Raw genomic sequence first — 19,856 nt, 5'->3', positions numbered from 1 at the left:
AAAAGGGGTTACATTTAAAAAAAAATAAGAAAGATCTGGCCTTTTTTTAAAACTTTTTTTTTAAGGACAGCTCTTGCTGTATTTCTTCCCTTAGTGTAAGGTTAAAAACCATGATTTCTTTTTGGTCTTTTTCATTTTTCTGCCTCTCCATACACTATTTTCACACATACTTTCAGACTCTAATGCTGCCAACACAAGTCTGCCTACAATGAGGTTGTTTTCCTTTTTTACCTTTTTAGTACCTTTCGGAAGCAGCACTTTTGCCGTGCTTAAAAGCCACTTGTCGTGGTTTAGGAATGGTATTCCCCATTTTAGTGTTCCCATTGAAGCCCTCCAAATCATGCACTGCTCTCCCACTCCCCCTTCCCCCTCCCTGTCCCACTGCAGAGGAGAATTGGAGGTACAAAAGGTAAATATCACAGGTGGAGAGAAGAATTATTCACTGGGAAAAGGAGTGGAGTAAGAAAACCAACAGTAACAGCAACCATGTCAGTACTGGAGGGAGCCGGTGTTTGCTGACCATTCCCCCCACCTTTCTCACTGGCTGGGAGAGAGCCCTTCCCCTTATCCTTAGAAAAGCATATGAGGCACTATAGAATATCCTCCAGGTGCTGGCCATCCCCCATCCTGGCTGGAGCCAGGACACCTGTGAATTATGAGATTGTACCTAGGGTTTTTTTCCAAAAAAACCCAATCAAAAGGATAATTAGTGATTATTTAAATTACAGCTGACCTGGAAAAGAATAAATTTACAAGAAGCGCAGTACACCACAAAGATTTATTTATTGCCACACAAATTTCCAACACAAAAACCACAGACAATTACCATGTCTATGGAGCCCTTGCAGTATTCCTGTACGTTCAGTTACAGCAATCTCTGAGGTCAGGCTGTAAAGGATGACCATCAGAAGATACCAGGAGAGAATATAAAACTTCACATCTTGAATACATCAGATACTTGGCTTTGTAACAAATGAAGCTGACAGCACCTCAGATAGAGCTGATCCTTGTATTGTCCCAGCACCTCCTGCTCTAATTAATTGGGAGCATTTGTTCAGAGATAATGATGGAAGACTGACAATGTTAAGCAACAGGCACCTTGTACGTGTTTAAAAAAAATACACAGCTGTTCATTACTCCTAGCACATCTTTTCAGCAAGAGAAAGTACATGTCAAAAGAAAAAGGTTTCAAAACATAGTGAAATCATACTGTCAAACTTACTAAATGAGGCTGTCTTTCTGTTATGGCAGAGACGTAATGAAGTTTAAGTCAGCACTTCAGTTCTAAACTCTCCTCTCCAAGGGATTTGCCATTCAGCAAGGTAAAACTGGAGTCAAAGATGGGTTAAAGCACATCATTCTTTCAATCCAACAGGCACTTTTTAGTCCTGGGGTTTTTTAAATTTTGTTCAGCATGTTGAATTTAATTGAATTTCAAGTTCACATCCTAAAAATGTAAAAGTTTTCTCATGTAGATTTATATTTAACACTTTGACATTCAAAAATATTTTTTCTTTGAAAGTACTTAAGTGAAACTCTTTTGCTTCTCAAAATAAATAAATGTAGATATTAACTAGTGAATTCTTCTGGTTTTCTTTCCTTTTATTATAATTATTTTAGGTAGGGAGGCAAGTTTAGCATGACCTAGCGATCAATCATTTCTCCATGCAGCAAATTTAATGTTCTAATGTCAACACAATTATATGTATGCCTCATTAAAATGAGCATTAAATGGAGTATATGATAGTTCTCATTTCCACATAATTCCCACTTGAATATATGATTTCATGCTTATTTACAATCTGCAGGCAAGAGAGCATGTACAAATGAGAAACCAAACTTATTGGTCATTCCCAGCTGATCATCCCAAAGCTCATTATTACCTGTCAAACCAGACATTGTGTAAGGAATAGTTTTCTAGCTAAGTTCTGTGATTATGGATACTTTCCTTGATTTTCTATTCCCATTGTTAAACAGTGAGAAGAGAAGGTCTGCTTACTCAGATTCCTCATTTAAGAAGGACACAAAGAAAAGAAAGGAGAGGAGTGGTGCAAATGAAGCCAAGCTTCAGGCAAGTATTCACTGTTGAAAATAAGGATGGGAAAAGGAGGAAAATTCTCATCAGGCAATATTTGAATCTAGGCATTCCCAGATTACCTGGTAGTGTATTTAGTGCCAGCTATAGTTGGTGGTCTTTACCATGTCCCAGGGAGCATGTAGTTCCTATAGCATGTATGTAGAGGGGAAATGTACAGAACTTAGTGGCTGCCTGGAGAATTGAGTAGAGGTACACGTGCAATGCCCACCACATCTGCTTGTCAGAGCAGAGGTAATGTGAGCACAAGGACATAATCCAGAGCTACAGAATGGACAGCTGTGCAGAAGTGTGAAGGAAATAATTTTATCTACAGCACATCCCCATAGCCTGAAGGCATGATCTAAAATACAAAATTAATTCATGTTAATGTACTTTTTTATAATGTCATCCTTCAGGCACTATAAACCCAGGAGGAATAGAACTGCAGTATGCTGGGAAGAAGAATATGAAGAATGAGAAAAACAAGAGTAACAACAAAGAGAAAAAAGAAATATGGAGGAATTATCTAACAAGTCAGGAGCTTCATAGGCAATCATAAAAGATTTTTCTTTTTATTACAGAAGTTAACATATGCAAATATGTTAAGCATTAGTAATCTATCTGTTCAAGTTACATTAGCAAGAAATCTGTTCAGGTTTCTGCACCATAACCCCAAGGATGGGTTATTTTGAAATGCCTCTTTCTATGGTAAGTGATTAAAATATTCAGTAAAATCAAAATGAAACCAAGTCAAGGAAAGGGACATCCTATCTTTTATAATAAAGTATTAACATTAGGTATAATGGTAAATTGAAGGTCAGTATCAGGTTTTTATGAAGCATACTGGTTCAGTTTTATGAGAAAAATAACCTTTGAACTCTAAGTTTCCAGATGTTAATATTTGCTGTGTAATGGTCAAACCAGATCCATAATTGTAACACACACAGAGAGCTGGCGAGCCTCTCTAATCAAGCATATCATATTATTTTTTAACTATGTCATCATATCTAGGGTGTGGCATATATATATGTACAGAGTTTTTTATAATCCATTACAGCTCAATAGTCTCCAAAGGGATATATGAGAACTTAAACTAATTTTCTTGAAATAGTGTATTTAATTTCTTTTCCTTTGGTTAGTCTCCTGATAAAACAATTTTCCCTAAGAGAGTTAGGAAAAAAACCAATAAGCAAAGAAAAATTTACTGTTATGCTGATTTACTGAAATGTATTTCAAATAGTTGTCTATCCCATTCTTTAGTGCCTCACCTTTACATATAAATGCACAGTAACACATTAAAAATGTATAGGACATAAGATTAAATCAAAACTGCCATTCTCTCTTGTTTCCCCATTTGTGCAGACTTGTGATGCCTAAGAATTTGTTGTCCAGAAAGCCTTTTGAGGTGCAAAGGAAGAGTGTATGAGAGTTCAGGGTTTTTTTGGTACAGATGCTTCCCCATTTGTTAAGAAACAAATGCCTAGATCTTTATTACTGACCACAGCAGCATGTGCAGAAGTGCTTTTCATTCAACTCTGTGCTTAAATGGTAATCTGTGTGGAATAGCAAACAGGACAAAAATCACCATGAGGATGTGGAGGTGAAACCAGCCACCCATCTTACTGTATCCTGGAAAATATATGGAAAAATTATATCTTTTTCAGGAGTCTCACAAAAACACAACCTCCTTCTTTAAACCATCAAAAGCAGAGTGCTTCAGATTGTTTTATACTGTAACTGAGTCTCCAGTGCCCCATGCAGCCATACATAGAATAAAAAATGACAAATAGAGGGGAACTGGAATCCATGGTGGTGATTTAGAAACACAGCACTGTCACACCTCTTGTATTTAACATTATTACAAAAATCCATTTCTATTGTTCTGTTTCGTTGATTTTTGATCAACAAATCATCTTTGATTTTTGATGTTTTTAATAGAATATGGCAACTTAGAGACAATGCTATTGAAATAGTCATTAAGCTAAGACAAGAAAATTTATTACCTGTCTCCAAATTATCTGTAGTCTAACTGTAAAGTGATGATAAATAAACATATACAGATAGAGAGATATGTTAGCACCTGGTTGGATTCTGACCTTCTTGTCCTGGTGGCTAAAAACATAAAGGAAAGGTCTTCTGCCATCCCAGTTTTGAAGACTTGCAAGAAATAAGGTCTTTTGGAGCTACATCTGGGAATTTATTTCTCAAATATAAAGGATTGTTTCTAATTTCTCCTCCTACCTCAGCTCTTGAAAGAAAAAGATTTTGAAAGAAAAAGATTTCCATGAAGAATACACAAAGAGGAAATTGTCATAAAACTAAGGAGACATTCAAGGTTGATAGAAAAATCACTGTTTCCTTTCCAATCCTTTCTCATATCTTTCCACAAAGTTTATGTAATTATTATTAAAATTTTTTGCTTTTCTCTCCCTTTGAAAGGCATGTTTGTTTTCCTATTTCTTTAAATAGGAAAATGATTTCTTTAATAGACCAATGATGAAAAGTCAATCAATGAAAAAAATTAGTATAAATCAGCCAACACTTCCAATTAATACATAAAGTTTGATTAAATGTATTTCAACATAATGTTTATGTGAGGTTACAGATCACAATAAAAAGTTCCTTTTGAGCTAATACTGTCTGATTTCTCTTTCTACAGGACTACATCTGAATAGAAATTTGTCTTTTTTCAATTTTTCTTTACTTTTTTCAGACCTGTGTAACATTAAAAAGAGTTTTTAAAAAGATGGAATAAAAGTCACTGAAACTTATGAGAGGTAAGCAATATTAAAAGTTCTTGTTTACCCCAAGCAACAGTTTTGAACACAGTTTATGGAAACTCTGTAAATGAATTCAGTTCTGTGTAAATATTTTTAAAGAGGAGATTGAATTATAAAAAATACATGGTGCTCACTGTTCAGTGAAGTTCGAAAATTAATATCAGAGGTACTGAAGAAGAATTTCAGTTCTTAAGATTGTCATAAGAAAATCAAATATCTGCCTGTTGCAAATGTAGACTAAGAAAAGAAGAGCTTCCTGTGGCTGATGTTTCAACTTACCAAGATTATCTTCAATTTTTGGTTGCATTTGAAAAAAGATGTAAATAAATTGTCAGTCTAAATGTTACCTGTTGCCATCATAGTCTGTAGATTTTTAACAGAACTTTGTATGTGGTATATAATGTACATGGTGTTATGAATAAATGTCTTAGGATTCTAAATACATTTAAATGTTATCTGAAGTTTGATAAATGAAGAGTTCCCCAAATTTTGGAAAAAAAATCTAAAAGGATGTAGATGATTATTTGATGTCCACACTTGTAAGGAATTATTTTCTTGTTTTTGACATTGTTTTTGACAAATCTTGTTCAATATTCATCTGTTTTCCTCTGAAATTGCCCAGAAACAGTTTTCTAGTTTGGTTTGAGTTAAGATTCCTTTGCATTTGTTCATTTAATTTAGTGTAATGTTCACTTAGATGTCTCTTAAAATTTAATAAAAGAGTAAATTAAAGAAAGAAAAACCTTCCTTATGAGAATGTTGAAAGTTTTTTTAGAAAAATCTACCATGAAGAGCAGACTAATTAATTCCACAGTTCTGGCTTGCAATATAAATTGAGAAGAATTATTTGAAGTGCTTTTTTGCATGACAGTACCAAGACTGTACTTAAAACTCTTTCCAACTTCATAGAGCTATTCAAGAAAAAAAGAAATTTTTTTTCAGTCTTTCCAGAAGTGGTAAAATGGGTGATATATATATTCCAGAATTCACATACACATGATTTTGCATAACTTATTCTTAGGTTGAACTACACCCTTAACAACTGGAAAGAACCAATTTTTTTATTCTATAGTCCATGGTTGGGTTCCTTTGTATTTCACACTATTAATCATAAAGAAAACATGCAAAAAAAAAATGTTTGTCTGATACACAGAAATAAAAGTATTTACCCAGCAGGATGTATCAGAGCAGATATTCTCCCAGAATTCTGAAATCTAATTCTAACCCATTCAGACATATAATTTTATTGCAATTAGCATCCTCTTTGATGATTTCAATCTTTTCAGCTACTATAAAAACTGTAAAGTGATCCCAATTATATCCTCTGATCTAAGTGGAGTTTGGATTTGAAGTTCAAGAAGCAGCTTGGCATAGCTGATCTTCTCCTAATAGGGAATTCAATATAATTCTGAAATGTTTATTTAGACAGACAATCACTGAAATACATGTTGTACAACAAAAAAGCATTTCAGTTAGTATCCCAAATTACTGCTTTCATGTTTCAAAATATAAAGAAATCCCAATTAAAACCTAATTTCTTCAATCATTGCATTTGTGTAAGCATGGTAAAATTGCAGTACCCAAGCTGTACTCTGTGCAGTACCACTCCTTTTGCCCCTCTCACCTGCATCCTCAACTACCTCACAGTTTCAATGCCATCAGTCAATCATGTTGCATGTGTTTTGTAGTTCTTCTGATACCACCTCTTTCCCTGCAGGGGATTCTTGCAGCTCTTCAGGCACTTCACAAGCACACAGCCCTGAGAGTGGCCCTGAGAGTCTGACTCTGATGCATGAACTCACTTCAGGAATTTTCATAATAATTTTTCAGATTTCATAGTATTTCATCTTTCAGATGCTAGATCTTTCAAAATGTCTAATTCTTGTTTTTAAAATTAACTTTGGGGTTTTTTGCAGATGGTGCTTGATGTAGGATACCCAAATAACTCTGCTCCACCTCAGTCTCCCTGCAGGTGCCAGGAGAGGTGTGTAGGCATGGCTGCCAATGAAATCAGCCCATGAGGATAATGTGACACAGCTTTTCAGCAGTTTCAGCTATTTTCCTCCTGTTCCTTGTCACTCCATAACCTATACCAAGACTCAGCACACTTTTTGCATTGTCCTCTCTGCTACTCCACAGAGTACTGCTGCACTCCATTCTTAATGCTCCTGTGAAAGCAGTGCAGAAGAGAAGCATTCAAAGGGGATGTCTCACTTTCTACTAATTACAAAGGGAACCTGAGGGGTTTCTGCCAGGTGCAGCTGTCTCTGATATAGATGCTTTCAACTAAATGAGATTAATCCACTTCTGATGTGATTAGCCCTTTTAAGATGATGGTGTGGAAGCAATAATAGAAGCAGGCATACACATATATAAGAGGAATTCAAACAGAGTTTGCATATTTTAATTTTTTTTTTTTTTTGAATGCCAAGGTTATTTTTAAATTGTAGTAAGTCAACCACATCAAGGACTGTAACTAGATGAAGTCATGCTGTGCTCAGCAATATTCCTTGTTTTTTATTTGTTAAATTGAAATTGAGAGATGCCAGTGGAAACTACAGTCACTTCTCTCAAGCAGTAGCCATAAAGAATGCTGTGAAATCTGCCAAATAAATACATCTCAGCACAGAGAACCTATGTTTTTGTTACCAGCATTTTAATTAGAAGCTTTTCTTGTGATATTTGCAGTCAAGACCATGTCAATAGCGAAAACCAATCCTATGCACAGTTTACTTCTTGTTTACCTTTTTTCTTAAAATCTGAAGAAAGAGAAGTAAAATGTTAATACTGTCAATAGTTCAACAAGCAAATTAAGAAGAAGGAATGGCAACCATTTTTCTTTTTCTGACGTCTTTCTCTCACACTGTAAATATAAAAAATAATGCCAGCTGCTGCTTAAATTAAATGGAAACATGAAAATAAATTTTAATTAAAACTGCTTTCCAATATATGTCATTCTTTCTATGTGGCAATGAACTCAGCTTGTGAAACTTTTCCAGGGTAGTACTTTGAAAGTTTTGAGACAAGGAAGCCAGCTAACAAGAACCATCTCAGCATCACTGATCCCTGAGGACTGTAGGACACTTAGGAACAGCAAGGTAAAGGAGGCAAAAGTCATTCAATAGGGAAAAGATCACCACAACATTTTGAGGAAGTTAAACCTTGTTTCCTTGCTTTATGAAGCTCTGCAGAACAGGCCATCTGCCAATCCACCTTGCCACACCCAGAGCTGTGCTGGCAGGTGCGAGTGGACTGCACAATATCTTTTGGACAGCCAGTGAAATCATGAAAAGATGAAGTAAGCATTTTCAAGGTTATAGTACTATATGCCTACCCAAGGGGATTCTTCTCAGGAAAGAGAGGTCATTCAATATGATCTGATATATTTATTCCAAAACCTGTTATATAATTATTATTTCAGCTGAATTTCTTTTTCCAGCAATTTTAGGAGTGTTGAAAACTCCACTGGGGAATGTGAATATCTGTATCATACTGGGATTTAATTTGTGTGAATAGTTTATTCTCAGTTCTGTAGGTTAGTCATGTATTCTGTATTACCATTTTTACTTATTCAGCAGATTTTTCAGAGCAATCAGCTTTCTCTTAGTTTCTGCTATATTTTTTTCCCTTGCATGTATGATCCCTATTTCAATTTCACCATTTCTGACTTCTCCTTTTTAACTCTGTTACAACAAAATCACAGCCTCACTGGGTTGGAAGATACCTTCAAAATCATTGAGTCCAACACATGCCCTAACACCTCAACTACACCATGGCACAGAGGGCCACATCCAATCATTTTATAACCACATCCAAGGATGGTGATTCCACCACAGGCTGACCATTCCAGTACTTTATCACTCTTTCCATAAAAAACTCTTTCCTAATACCCAACATATATTTCTCTTGGGGCAGCTTGTTCTCTCGTTCTGTCTTCCAAAGTCTTCTGCTTCATACAAATATTGTCCCTATCTTCCTCACTCTTATGAAGAAGAAAAAAACCCAATATGTTTAATAGCCACAGTGGAATCCCAAAGAGCAGATAGTATCAGAGACCCACATATCAGGAATGCATGTGAATGTTCATTGCAGAGCATGTATATCTTGGCTGCCCCTAAGCTGAATCATGGAGAATTGAACCAGGTATATCTAGATTATAACTTTAGTAGAAAACCTTGTTTTTCTGGGAACTAAATCTCCTGTCCACTTGGAAATTCTGTCTTCAAAGTGTACAGCTCTGACCTCAGTAAAACACTCTTTTCAGGCAGAATTCATCACACTAAGGTCATAAGCTGAGCATGTAATACATAAAGTTAAGTTTGGTTTCCCTTTTAATTTATGTATAGAGAGGTCAAGCTGGCTCTTTTTCTGATGATGTAAACTATATGTTATATTTTTAAATTAGGCTATTTTCATTCTTGCTACTCCAGGCAGGCAAAGGGCTTCAAAGAAAACAGGTCCATAGAAGAGAATTTCAGTGTTACTCTGCATGAAAGAGTGGGGTCAAAAAAGAAGCAGTCCAGCTCTCCCCTTCCTACTCTGCAGCCAGTCTGTCTGTACCATGACTTCCTTCACCTTACTTCAAACAAAATATCTTTGTTCTTCCCTCTTTGCTTGGAAAGTGTTTATAAGTCTTCTGGAAATTTTTCCAAATCACAGGTGACCGAGATCAAAACTAGTCAATCTCATTGGCACATATCAGCACACACAGTTTTATAGGATGTTTGTGCTCTAATGTATCCCCACTGAAAAGAAACTAAATAACTTTCTCCAGATGATATTTTATTCTGAGGCAACAGCTTCAGATGAATACTTATTTATATTTTTTCTTGTTATATATTTAGGTGAACGGACAAAAAAAAAAAAGAAAAATAAATAACTGGAGCCATCTTAGTTCATATGCCTGGGTGTAATACAGTTCCTTGTAAACAAAAAGAGACTTTCCCTCAAGAGTTCTCCCACCCTTTTGTAGTCTGAAAAGTTGCAAAATAAACTCTTTGTCTTTCTTTTCATATTTCAGAATGAAAAACCTATTTACAAATAATAGCTCCTTAGAAGTACAAGGATTACTCTCATTCACAGTCACACTCAAAAAACCTAAGTATATTGTTAAAGTAATAAATTTGTAATAGGAACTCTAAATTCTGAAAGGTATGTTCATAAAGTTCTTTTTTAGGAATAGTGAAGAAAATAGACACTGTGTTAAGCAGTCACTTTGAACTCTGATTCACAAGATTTTCAAAATTAAGGTCAAATCATTTCATGGATTTCAGATACTCTCCTATTAAATGAGTCTGCTGTACAATGGTAAGGGATTAAATTAAAGACATTTGTAGTCTCTGAGATAATTAAGATCAGTATTGATACATTTTATCATATCACAGAAATCAGTTTAAAACTGAAGCCTGTCTAATATTTGAGGTCTTGTTACTGTGGACTTTGGGGCCGGAGAAAAGCTTCCATTAAGACAAATGGAAGCAGAACCATGTGTTAAATGAAATAACAGCTTTTATTATCTGTCATCAGTGAAGTTTTTTATAGTGGAAAACTCTCTAGAGTGGAATTTGAAAGAAAACCCCACTCCCCCAACAAACAATCAAACAAAATTAATCAAACAACATACTCTTAAAAGTAAATAAAAAATATATTTAAAAAATAAGTTTTAAAAGCACTAAATTTACTGCTTTTTCTGAAGATGTAAAGCAGCATTGAAGTCCTTGTATTTAAGCAAAAGTTCAGTTCCATTTTTAGATACACTGAAATATCTGCCAAGTTAGTAATTTCTCCAGATTGTTAACTAAGTCCTAAGGGGCTATCTCATGCAGAAGGATGGTGTTGTGTTAGAAAGGCTCCTGGCATAATTTCATTTCATTATTCTGTCTCCCTAAATTCTTATTTTTAACAAAAATTCACTTTGATTTCTAACTGTATTTTAACTACTAAGGAAAATAAAAATAATCTTTTATTTCAGGGCTCTCTAAAAATGGAACACTAAAACCATAGTTTTAGACCTAGAATCTGAATGGATCTTTATTCACCCCATTTTTGGAGTGCAAAAATTTATCCTTCTCATCTTTCTTTTATGTGGGGAGTGAACTGACTCTTGTTCATTCTTCCTGACCTGTATGTAAGCCTAACTCTTTCTCCATTTACACCCTGTGGAAATGCAAGGCATTTCTGAAAGAGGGCAGTGCCAATGAGCAGGGAGCTTTGCTGGGCTGAAATGGATTCATGCTGGGGTGCCTTTTTCTCTGCCCAAACCCCTAGCAGGGCATCCTATGCTCTGAGGCTACCTGTGCCATGTCTCAGGAGCAGAGGAACCTCCAAGTGACACTGTGCCATCACCAGGTGCCATTCTCAGGGACTAACTCTGTCCCTGTTTTCCAGAGACAGACATTTGACTAAGATGGAAGTAGGTTTGGAAAATTAGCTCAATAATAAGGAAGCTAATATTTATTTGCAAAAATTATTTGATAACAATTATGCAGTGTTTACAGAAATTATGACTGGGTCATGAATAATTCAGAAGACAGCAGATTGAATTTGTTGGATAATTTGACAACAAATAATTTAGTTAACTGGAAATCATGTAAATCTCACATAAAATCCCCATTTGCTGTCTCTGGAAATGTTAAATAGAGGAATATCCCAGTGAGAAAGATCAAACCGCTGCCAAATGTCACATGGGCTCATATTTGTTTGAAAAGAATGCATAGATTTCTAAAAATATAATTCAATATGGATAATTAATTAATTATGATAAATCATAAACAGATTTTGTAAGCTAAAGAGAAGACTGTCTGAAACAGAAAATTAGTTGAATAAAATTAGATATCAAACTCTTTGGAATGTGAGGATGTCTTTCTTTCACTTGTTTTTTTTCTTAAATGCATCACACATTTGCCAGTTAAAGCATGTAAGCAAAAGACAATGATGAAGGGCATAAGGGATGTTATAAAAACTGAGTAATATTACATCTGGGCTGTGAAGCTGGGATTGCAGGAGGTAGAAAACATACATAACTACAATGATTTAGAAAAGTTTTGCAATGTACTCTTTGATGTACTTGCAAAACCTCAGGGTGTCATTGCCAAATGTAAACTGCAGCCTGGTATGATGCCAGCATAATGTACATCCTCTTAGAGTTGGTTTCACTTGTTTCTCAGGATAGCTTTATACAGCGCATTGTCTTGATTTGATAGAAACGTCATTTCACTTCATTTCCTACACCCAGAAATGGAAAATTTATTGAATTCAGGCTCTCAAGTATAGCATTCATTTTGTTTAGATTTAGCTGGAGTTATTGCATTAAAATTGAACAACTGCTGGCAGACTCCTTCAACCATTTCTGGACTTTGTTCTAAGCACACCTACACCAGTGTATGCAGAACAGCAATTTTTGCACTCAGGACAATTACACCAAGGATAGCTTACCAGTAAATTGAAATATAATTGCAGTAGTGATTTTTAAGTGCACAGTGTATGTTCTTGTGTGTGTGTGTGTATATATATGTATATGTGTAGTATGGAGCTTGACTCTACCAGATCTGAATTTTATGCATATGAGCCAATAAACCACCTAAATACATATCTAATTTATTTAGATATTCAAAATTGATATTCATGCTTAATATTTTGTGCTGTGTTATGTTACTCAAGCTTAGGTGTTTTGGTGAACCAGGGACACAGTTTTCACCATCTTGCAGGAACAGCACCTGTTCTGTGAATTTCAGAACACATATTTTAATAGACTTTTAAATGGATTTGGCGATCAAATGAAGAACTCAGCATTTTGAGAAAGCTCTGCTTGGATTTCCATAATTAAACAAAACCCAGAGTCATGAGACTAAAAGAAGCAGTTTCTAAGTAACTAATAGGTTAAAATGGAACATGCTGATTTTATATTGAAGACTTGCAGGTATTATATCAGGACAAAGCACAGGTTGTCTAGAAATGTTCATGTGATGAGGGCATGCTATTGCAAACTGCCACAGCACTGCTCTTGAGGGCAGCCCAATGAACACTTCTGCAATTTCCCTTCTGTTTCAGGAAACGCTGTCTGTTGGAGCTGTGTCACCTGATTCAGCCATTAAATGGACTACTTGTAAAACAAAAAACTGCATTCTCCACTGCAGCCACCTTCTCATCATTTTCCTTGTGGTCCTGACAGGAAATTCAGCCTGCACATTCAGCCTTAGGTTAAGTGCTCAGTCACAAACTAGACAGGAGCACTTCTTTGGCTCATTTGGGACACCAATTGTTTTTAGCTTCAAGGAGCTGGGGAGCTGCTGAGGTACTGAATACAGAGAGCTTTTAGGTTTTTAGCCTGTGAATTTACAGCAGCTCTGCAAAGTAGGGATCAAGAATAAATGGGCAGGTGGATTAAGCTTTCAAGTTTCTTCAACAATTCATAACTCACCATACCTGTGTGGAGCAGCATGAATCCCTGTTAAGCTATAAGGATCTTTAAAAACAAATAATTCATGCATGTTTTAAAAGTGAAATTGGCATGCAAAATCTAACTCTGAGGCTGAAGCTTCCGTGACAATCTCCCTCCCTATGGAAGAGAAAAAAATTAGTGAAAGCATCCAGACAACTTCCTGTAACTCTTTTTCTTTTTTTTCTTTGAAAATTTGAAGCAATCTGTTAAATAAGATTTTAAGGAAATAATTATTTTAGTGAGATCAGTTGAAAATCAGAGAAAGATTTTGAAACCTGCTAGTCTGGTGTCTAGAATGAAAAATTGGTGAGAAAATTTGGCACTGTTGCAATAGTAAATACAAAATTTATAGCACAGAGGTCACAGAACAGAAGGAATGTTAAGAGCATATCTCATAATTTTGCATAATATTGTCACATTTTAATATTACTATGGATTTCAGAAAATATGATAATTTTGATTAATTTGGACTATATAGAAAATTTATATTGTTTCACAGGTCTGGTGATATTGATACCACAATAATTGAATAGTCTTTACTATAGCTGTAGAATTACTGTGAATTCATTACGTTTCCTGATCTTTTTGCCCTTGGTCACACAGAACTGGGAGATACCAAGTTATTTTTTTTTTTACAACTTTGTTATAGAAGTAGATAAATAACACCTGAGTTTGCGCTCAGATGTTGTGGTTTAATTTCAGCAGCAAACCCCACACAGCCACAAAGTCACTAAACACCCCTCCCCACATTGTGAGAGGAAAAGAAGCAGATGAAGGATCAAAACTGAGAAAACTCACAAGGCCAGTTTCATAGGTAAAGCAAAAGTTGTGAGAGTGAGAAAAGAAATCCACTCACCACTTCCCATGGGTAGGTGTTGAGCCATCTCCAGGGACACAGGACTCCCTCAGGCATAATAATGGTGGCTTGGGAAGACAAATGCCACCACTTAGAAAATCTCCCTCACTCTTCTTTTTACCTCAGTTTGTATTGCTAACCACACCATCATATAGTATGGGAAATCCCACAGTATTGGTTACTTGGGGTCAGTTGTCCTGGCTGCGTCCCCTTCCAGTTTTGGTGGACCCCCAGCCTCCTTGCTGGCAGTGAAGCATGAGGAGCAGAAAAGTGATGTTACTGCACCAGCACTGCTCAGCAGGAACTAAAACATCAGTGATAGCAAACACTTCAGCACAAACATGAAACATAGCACTGCATAAGGCACTTTGAAGAGAATTAACTCCCAGCAATGATTCATATACTAGAAAGAAGAAAGAAGAGAAAGGAAAAAAACCGCAGAAAATAATAAAATAGAATAAACCAAACATAAGCCAAACCACAACACAATACTTTTCATGTACGGTAGATATCAGTAAAGAAAGGGGATACAGATGGGAATTAAAAGAGAAGGGATGTAATGTAAATTACATCCTACTTATTCAAGTAGAGAATATAGAGCTTGCTCATCTTGACTCAAAAAGTCAGTGATTGAACCAAAAATAGAGCTCACAATAGTCATCTGCTGTACACCTGTTACAACAATGCTAATATTAAGCATTCTGTAACTGACTTTTTAGGAGAGTTAACCAAGGTCGTGCTGAAACTAGGTAGTGGATTTCAACAGGGTACAGCAGGCTATATCTAGGAAGGTGAAAAAAATATTTTCCAAAGAATATTATCATGCAAGGACAGCTGAAACAACTGTAAACAGTAATAGCCACGGGACTCACAACACAAGAAATTCCCCTAGATACACAGACAGGTTTCCCTTAGCCAACTTTGAGTATGGTTCTCAGAAATTTAAAGACAACAGATTATTCAGATGTCAAATCTGCCTGTGACATAAAAAATTAATGCATAAACATGTAAACAGTGTAACATGATGATCTTTGCATTGATGGTATTGGTAAAAATAAAATGCTACTAGTTTATCAAGAGCAGATTACAATGTACTAATTTTATCAGACAATAAAATAAAGTTATAATCAAGTACATATGAGCTTCCATACCATAATCTTTTATGTTAATTGGATGGGAAATAGTTTGTTTCTTCCTATCACATATTAAGATTTCAATACAAAGGATGTTTGTGCGCCATTGATTTAGTTACAGAATTAAGATTTTCTGTCTGCTTATATAAGTATATAATTGTGATGATTTATCTCTTCAAAGTCCCAGAGCAAGCCTTACATTCTCTCTTTCAGCACTTTTACAATCTCTCCCCTACAACCAGAAGTATTCCAGCATAGACTTAAGCATATATTTTATGCAAGGATGGGTTATACTTTAATCTTAAACTCCAGTTTGAAAATAATTCATGCTGAAAACCCTATGCTTTCCATTCTTAAAGGGCTGAGGGGCAGATACTGCTCTTGTAAAATTTTTATAGTTAATTTAGGCTCTATATTATTATACCTTCTCTTCTTTGGGTTTTTTTCCCCTACCTTTTTATTGTAGTTTTATCTTTTATCCATTTTTTCCATTACCTAGAATAAGAGAGGAGTCCTGTCTTCTTGCCCACAAGGACAACCCCATGCTTGCTACTTAAAGAAGCTGGGAGTTGCAGAACTTAGAAAGCTTGCTGTGCATACCAGAAGAAATGGTTCAGCTGTGTCCTGAGCTCACACAAAGCGTGGACTGAGCAAGCATGCAGAGGAATCAAGAGGCTTACAGTAAGAAGCCCCTTTTTGTCCAGATTGCAAAGGAAAACTGTTGAACAATTGGAAGAGAGTTGGGATGCTGGTACATGAAATGTTAGCATAGTTCAGCTAACACAGACATGGGAGAGAGAGTCTGTCTATAAAAGGATTTTTATGGACCAAGGTTCCCCAAGTCACTGAGCAGACTAATAGAGATGCATTGCTTTCCTCTTCCTATGTCTCTAGGAAGGTCAGGAGGAGGTATCAGAAGGCTAAAAAGCATTTTCCATTTTCTGATCATTAATAAAAAAGAAGAAAGACAACATTTCCTCCATGTTTTGTGAAGAGTTCAGCTTCTTGTCCTCATGATCCATGTATATCACAAAAACTGCTTAATGCCTACTGACAAGACGTGTCACAATGTTCTTGCTGCCTCATTATTATGGAAAACTCATCCCTCTAATTTTACTGTGTCATCATCAATGGCAAACTTCAGTGGCTCTTACAGAGCTTCCTTCAGCTCTGAGGTAATTTCATTCTTTTTTCCCTCTTCTAGTTGCCTGACATGTACAAGTTAAGAGTTTATTCAATTGCAGCAACTGCCAGAGGAGAAGAATTATAGATCTAGATGATCTGCACCTGAAACTGCAGCAGATGCTGAGGTGTTTGACTTGAATATATAGCCTTGTTACAAAGCAGCTGATTGAGGGCTCTTTATAGCATGGAATGACAGAAATTGATTTTGGATATGCACTTTTTGTCCTATCTGAATGCTTCTTACAACTTTGGCTGGAACTCTTGCCTCCACATGAAATGGTGAAATTTTGATCTGAAAAATTATTATTAAAGTGAGGTTATTAAATCTAGTTTTAGGTGCCTGTGTATATTTCAAATATCTGAATTTTTATCTAAATCTCCAAGCCTCTTCCTCATGAAAGAGACATATCCATATACTTTTCAGGGCACAATACAATTCACCAATTTTCAGTATTTTCAGTAGGAAAAATTACATCATTCACATTTCACAATTACATCATTCACAACTTTCCATAGCTGTATATTAGTGATATCCAGAACAGTAGTTCAGAAGTGGATCCTTATGAAATGGACAAATCTGAAACACTTTTTGATTATAAAATCTCATTCTAGCATTCCACTGTCCTACTGAGCTGATAGCTATTTAGATTAACAGGACACTTGGGAAGGAACAATCTTCATTTCCTAGTGGCACTTGTAGAGTGAAGGTAATGACATTTAAAGGAAATTTTTAGGCAACTATAACTTCTTCATTTAGATACATTAATTTTTACTTCTTTCTTAAAGGACAGACCTTTGGGAATGTCTTCCTGGTCTCATGCGTTTTTCCTTTTAGCTGTATTTAAGATTTGAGTCAGTCAACTTATCCTGCAAGAAAGCCAATTTAGGTCTTACTGAAGACAAAATATGAACATTTGGGATCATATGCAAAGGTAGTAGCCAAACACATATTGCAATTTAAACATTACATTTGGTACACAATGAACATACCTACTAGTTTGTCATGCAAGATCAGCAAGAGAAGATTCTTTCTTCAAACTTTGCTTCTCTTACATTTTGTTTCATCATCAAAAGGAATGAATAAAACCAAGAAACCAATATCTGAGTCCAGTATATTAAAACTAGTTAGATGATTATGAATGCACGATCATACCTACATATTTTTAGAGCAATTTTCTACTTCTTTGTCTAGTAAAATACCCATTTTAAATCCATATGTAACACATAGAACTTTCATGAAGATCAGCTAGAAAAAGTTTCCTCTTATGTCTTTCATCCTTTCTTTGCCTCATCAACCATATTTGTGTGACTTTGATTACAGGTTCCCTGAGGCAAGGAATAAAAGGCAAAAACTATTTTCTTAAATAAGCCAATGTAAGTCGGAAAAAAATTTTGAGAGTCTGGAAATTCTCCAGATGCTCAGAGGTGTAACTGGTTTAAATATGTTCTTGTGCCTTTGAAGGGTATATGAAGGCATCTGTACATGCAAGATTGTCATAGTAACAAATGACAGTCTTCATACCACATAACAGTTTGGCAGAACAAGAAGCAGCATTCTTCATCTGAAGCATCCTGATAGCTGATGGGATTCTTAGCTGTTCAGTTCCCTGAATACTGGGTTCACATTGTAAAGAAACCTGGGTGTAGAGACTGTATTTCTTTTGGCTGAAGCTAGACTGGAACATTTTATGAGCCCACATGTACCATTCAATATAATGGGAACCACATACAGACAACCTGATAAGGAGGAAGTAAAGCACAAGATGACAAGTCTTCTGTTAGGCAGAGTACACACTAGAGAGCTTACACTGGTGTTTTTGTTGTCTGAGGGAGAACAGACAGCAAATAACCTTGTCTAGGGTGGCCTGGTCAAGTAGTACTTGACCCAGCATAAAGCTTTCTTATGTAAAGTTAACTGACAAAATTATTTGAATTGACTTGAACAAAGGAGTTTATCCTGGAACATTACTTTGTGCTTTCTGCCTGTAATGATTTTTGCTTAGTGCAAAGAGCCCTATAGACATATTTGTCGTATGAAAGTGATATATGAGCCTTTCATTTGCTTGCAAAAGCTCTCAACAAATAATAAACTACTTAATACCTAACAAAGTGAAATATAGTGTTTTATTGGGCCACCAAAAAAAGAGCAAATAATTTCAGAATCACTACTCTATAAGCAGAAAGAGCTTTTATATTCCCTGTGATGGGTGTCTAGCAGTGTAATGGGAGGTTCTGCATTTGACAAGTCATTTCACCCACCTTTTCTGCATCTTTTTTGCTTTTCAGTGATACCAACAGTGGTCTAATCTTGCAGAAAATGGAAAAGTGAATTCTTTTATTCCATTTTAACTCTATATTATCACATTGCACAGCCAACTGGTACAAGACTGGTGGCAGTACTTCTGGAATGCTCATTCGCTCATTGAACTTCTGACACTTAAGTTAGTTCTAGATGCTTACCATATTTAAAGTGTCTAAGAGGGCTAGAGCAAATTTCTGGGTTTCTCTGCTAGGAAATTAAACTAGCATTTTCTTTATGAGTTAAGTGTTTTTAATCTCACCTTAAGAAACTTAACTGGTGCCATAAGAGAAGCCAATACCAGAGCAAGAAAAAAATCTGACCCCTCAATTTATCACAAAAGCATTCTTTCTTTTTAAAGAGTCTTAGGTCATGTGACTTAAGAAAGGAAAATTAAATGGAGAAAACTTTCATTTTTTTATTTTTGTTTGCTGAACTCAAGGAGAATATTGGCCAGCAGCCTGAATGAAGCAATTACTTGGATTCTTTCCAGGATTTCACATAGATTTTCAAATGCTTTTGACTGTCAGTAAGGAGGTGAAAAGGAATATATATAGAAAAAGAAGGTGGTTTAATGGCTAAATCCCATTGTGATCTGTTGGGAAATTACTTCACAGCATATTGTAGGTGCTTCTTTTTTTTTTCCATGAAGAGAATAAAGACAAATTAAAAAGTCGGAAAAGAAGTCACAATAAGTGTCAAGCAGATATGTAGGTTTACAAATAAAACTTGGTAATGCTCTCTGTCAGTAAAACCACCTTTATTATTTGCTTTCAGCCAAACACTCACAGAATGTCAGCCAATAAGTGCATGAATTATTTCTGTCTCAGTGATTAAAAAGTAATAATTGTAACATCTTCCATAAAATGCAAGCAATATCATTGTCTAATCTTCCAGCATAAGGTAGATTACTTGAGAATATTTTCTTGATGTGATGTAAAGGAACAGAAAGTCAGATCTAACTCTGAAGTTTCAGAGGTTTTTGTCCTATTTGAAGTTTCTGATCAATTTCAGAAAGTCTTTATTGTGAACACACCCAACACATCACTCATTTAAGAATTTCTATAGAAATCACCTACAGTCTAT

The sequence above is a fragment of the Serinus canaria genome, chromosome 1A, assembly GCF_022539315.1.
Source record: "Serinus canaria isolate serCan28SL12 chromosome 1A, serCan2020, whole genome shotgun sequence".
Taxonomy (NCBI): domain Eukaryota; kingdom Metazoa; phylum Chordata; class Aves; order Passeriformes; family Fringillidae; genus Serinus; species Serinus canaria.
This window is presented reverse-complemented; position numbering follows the sequence as displayed.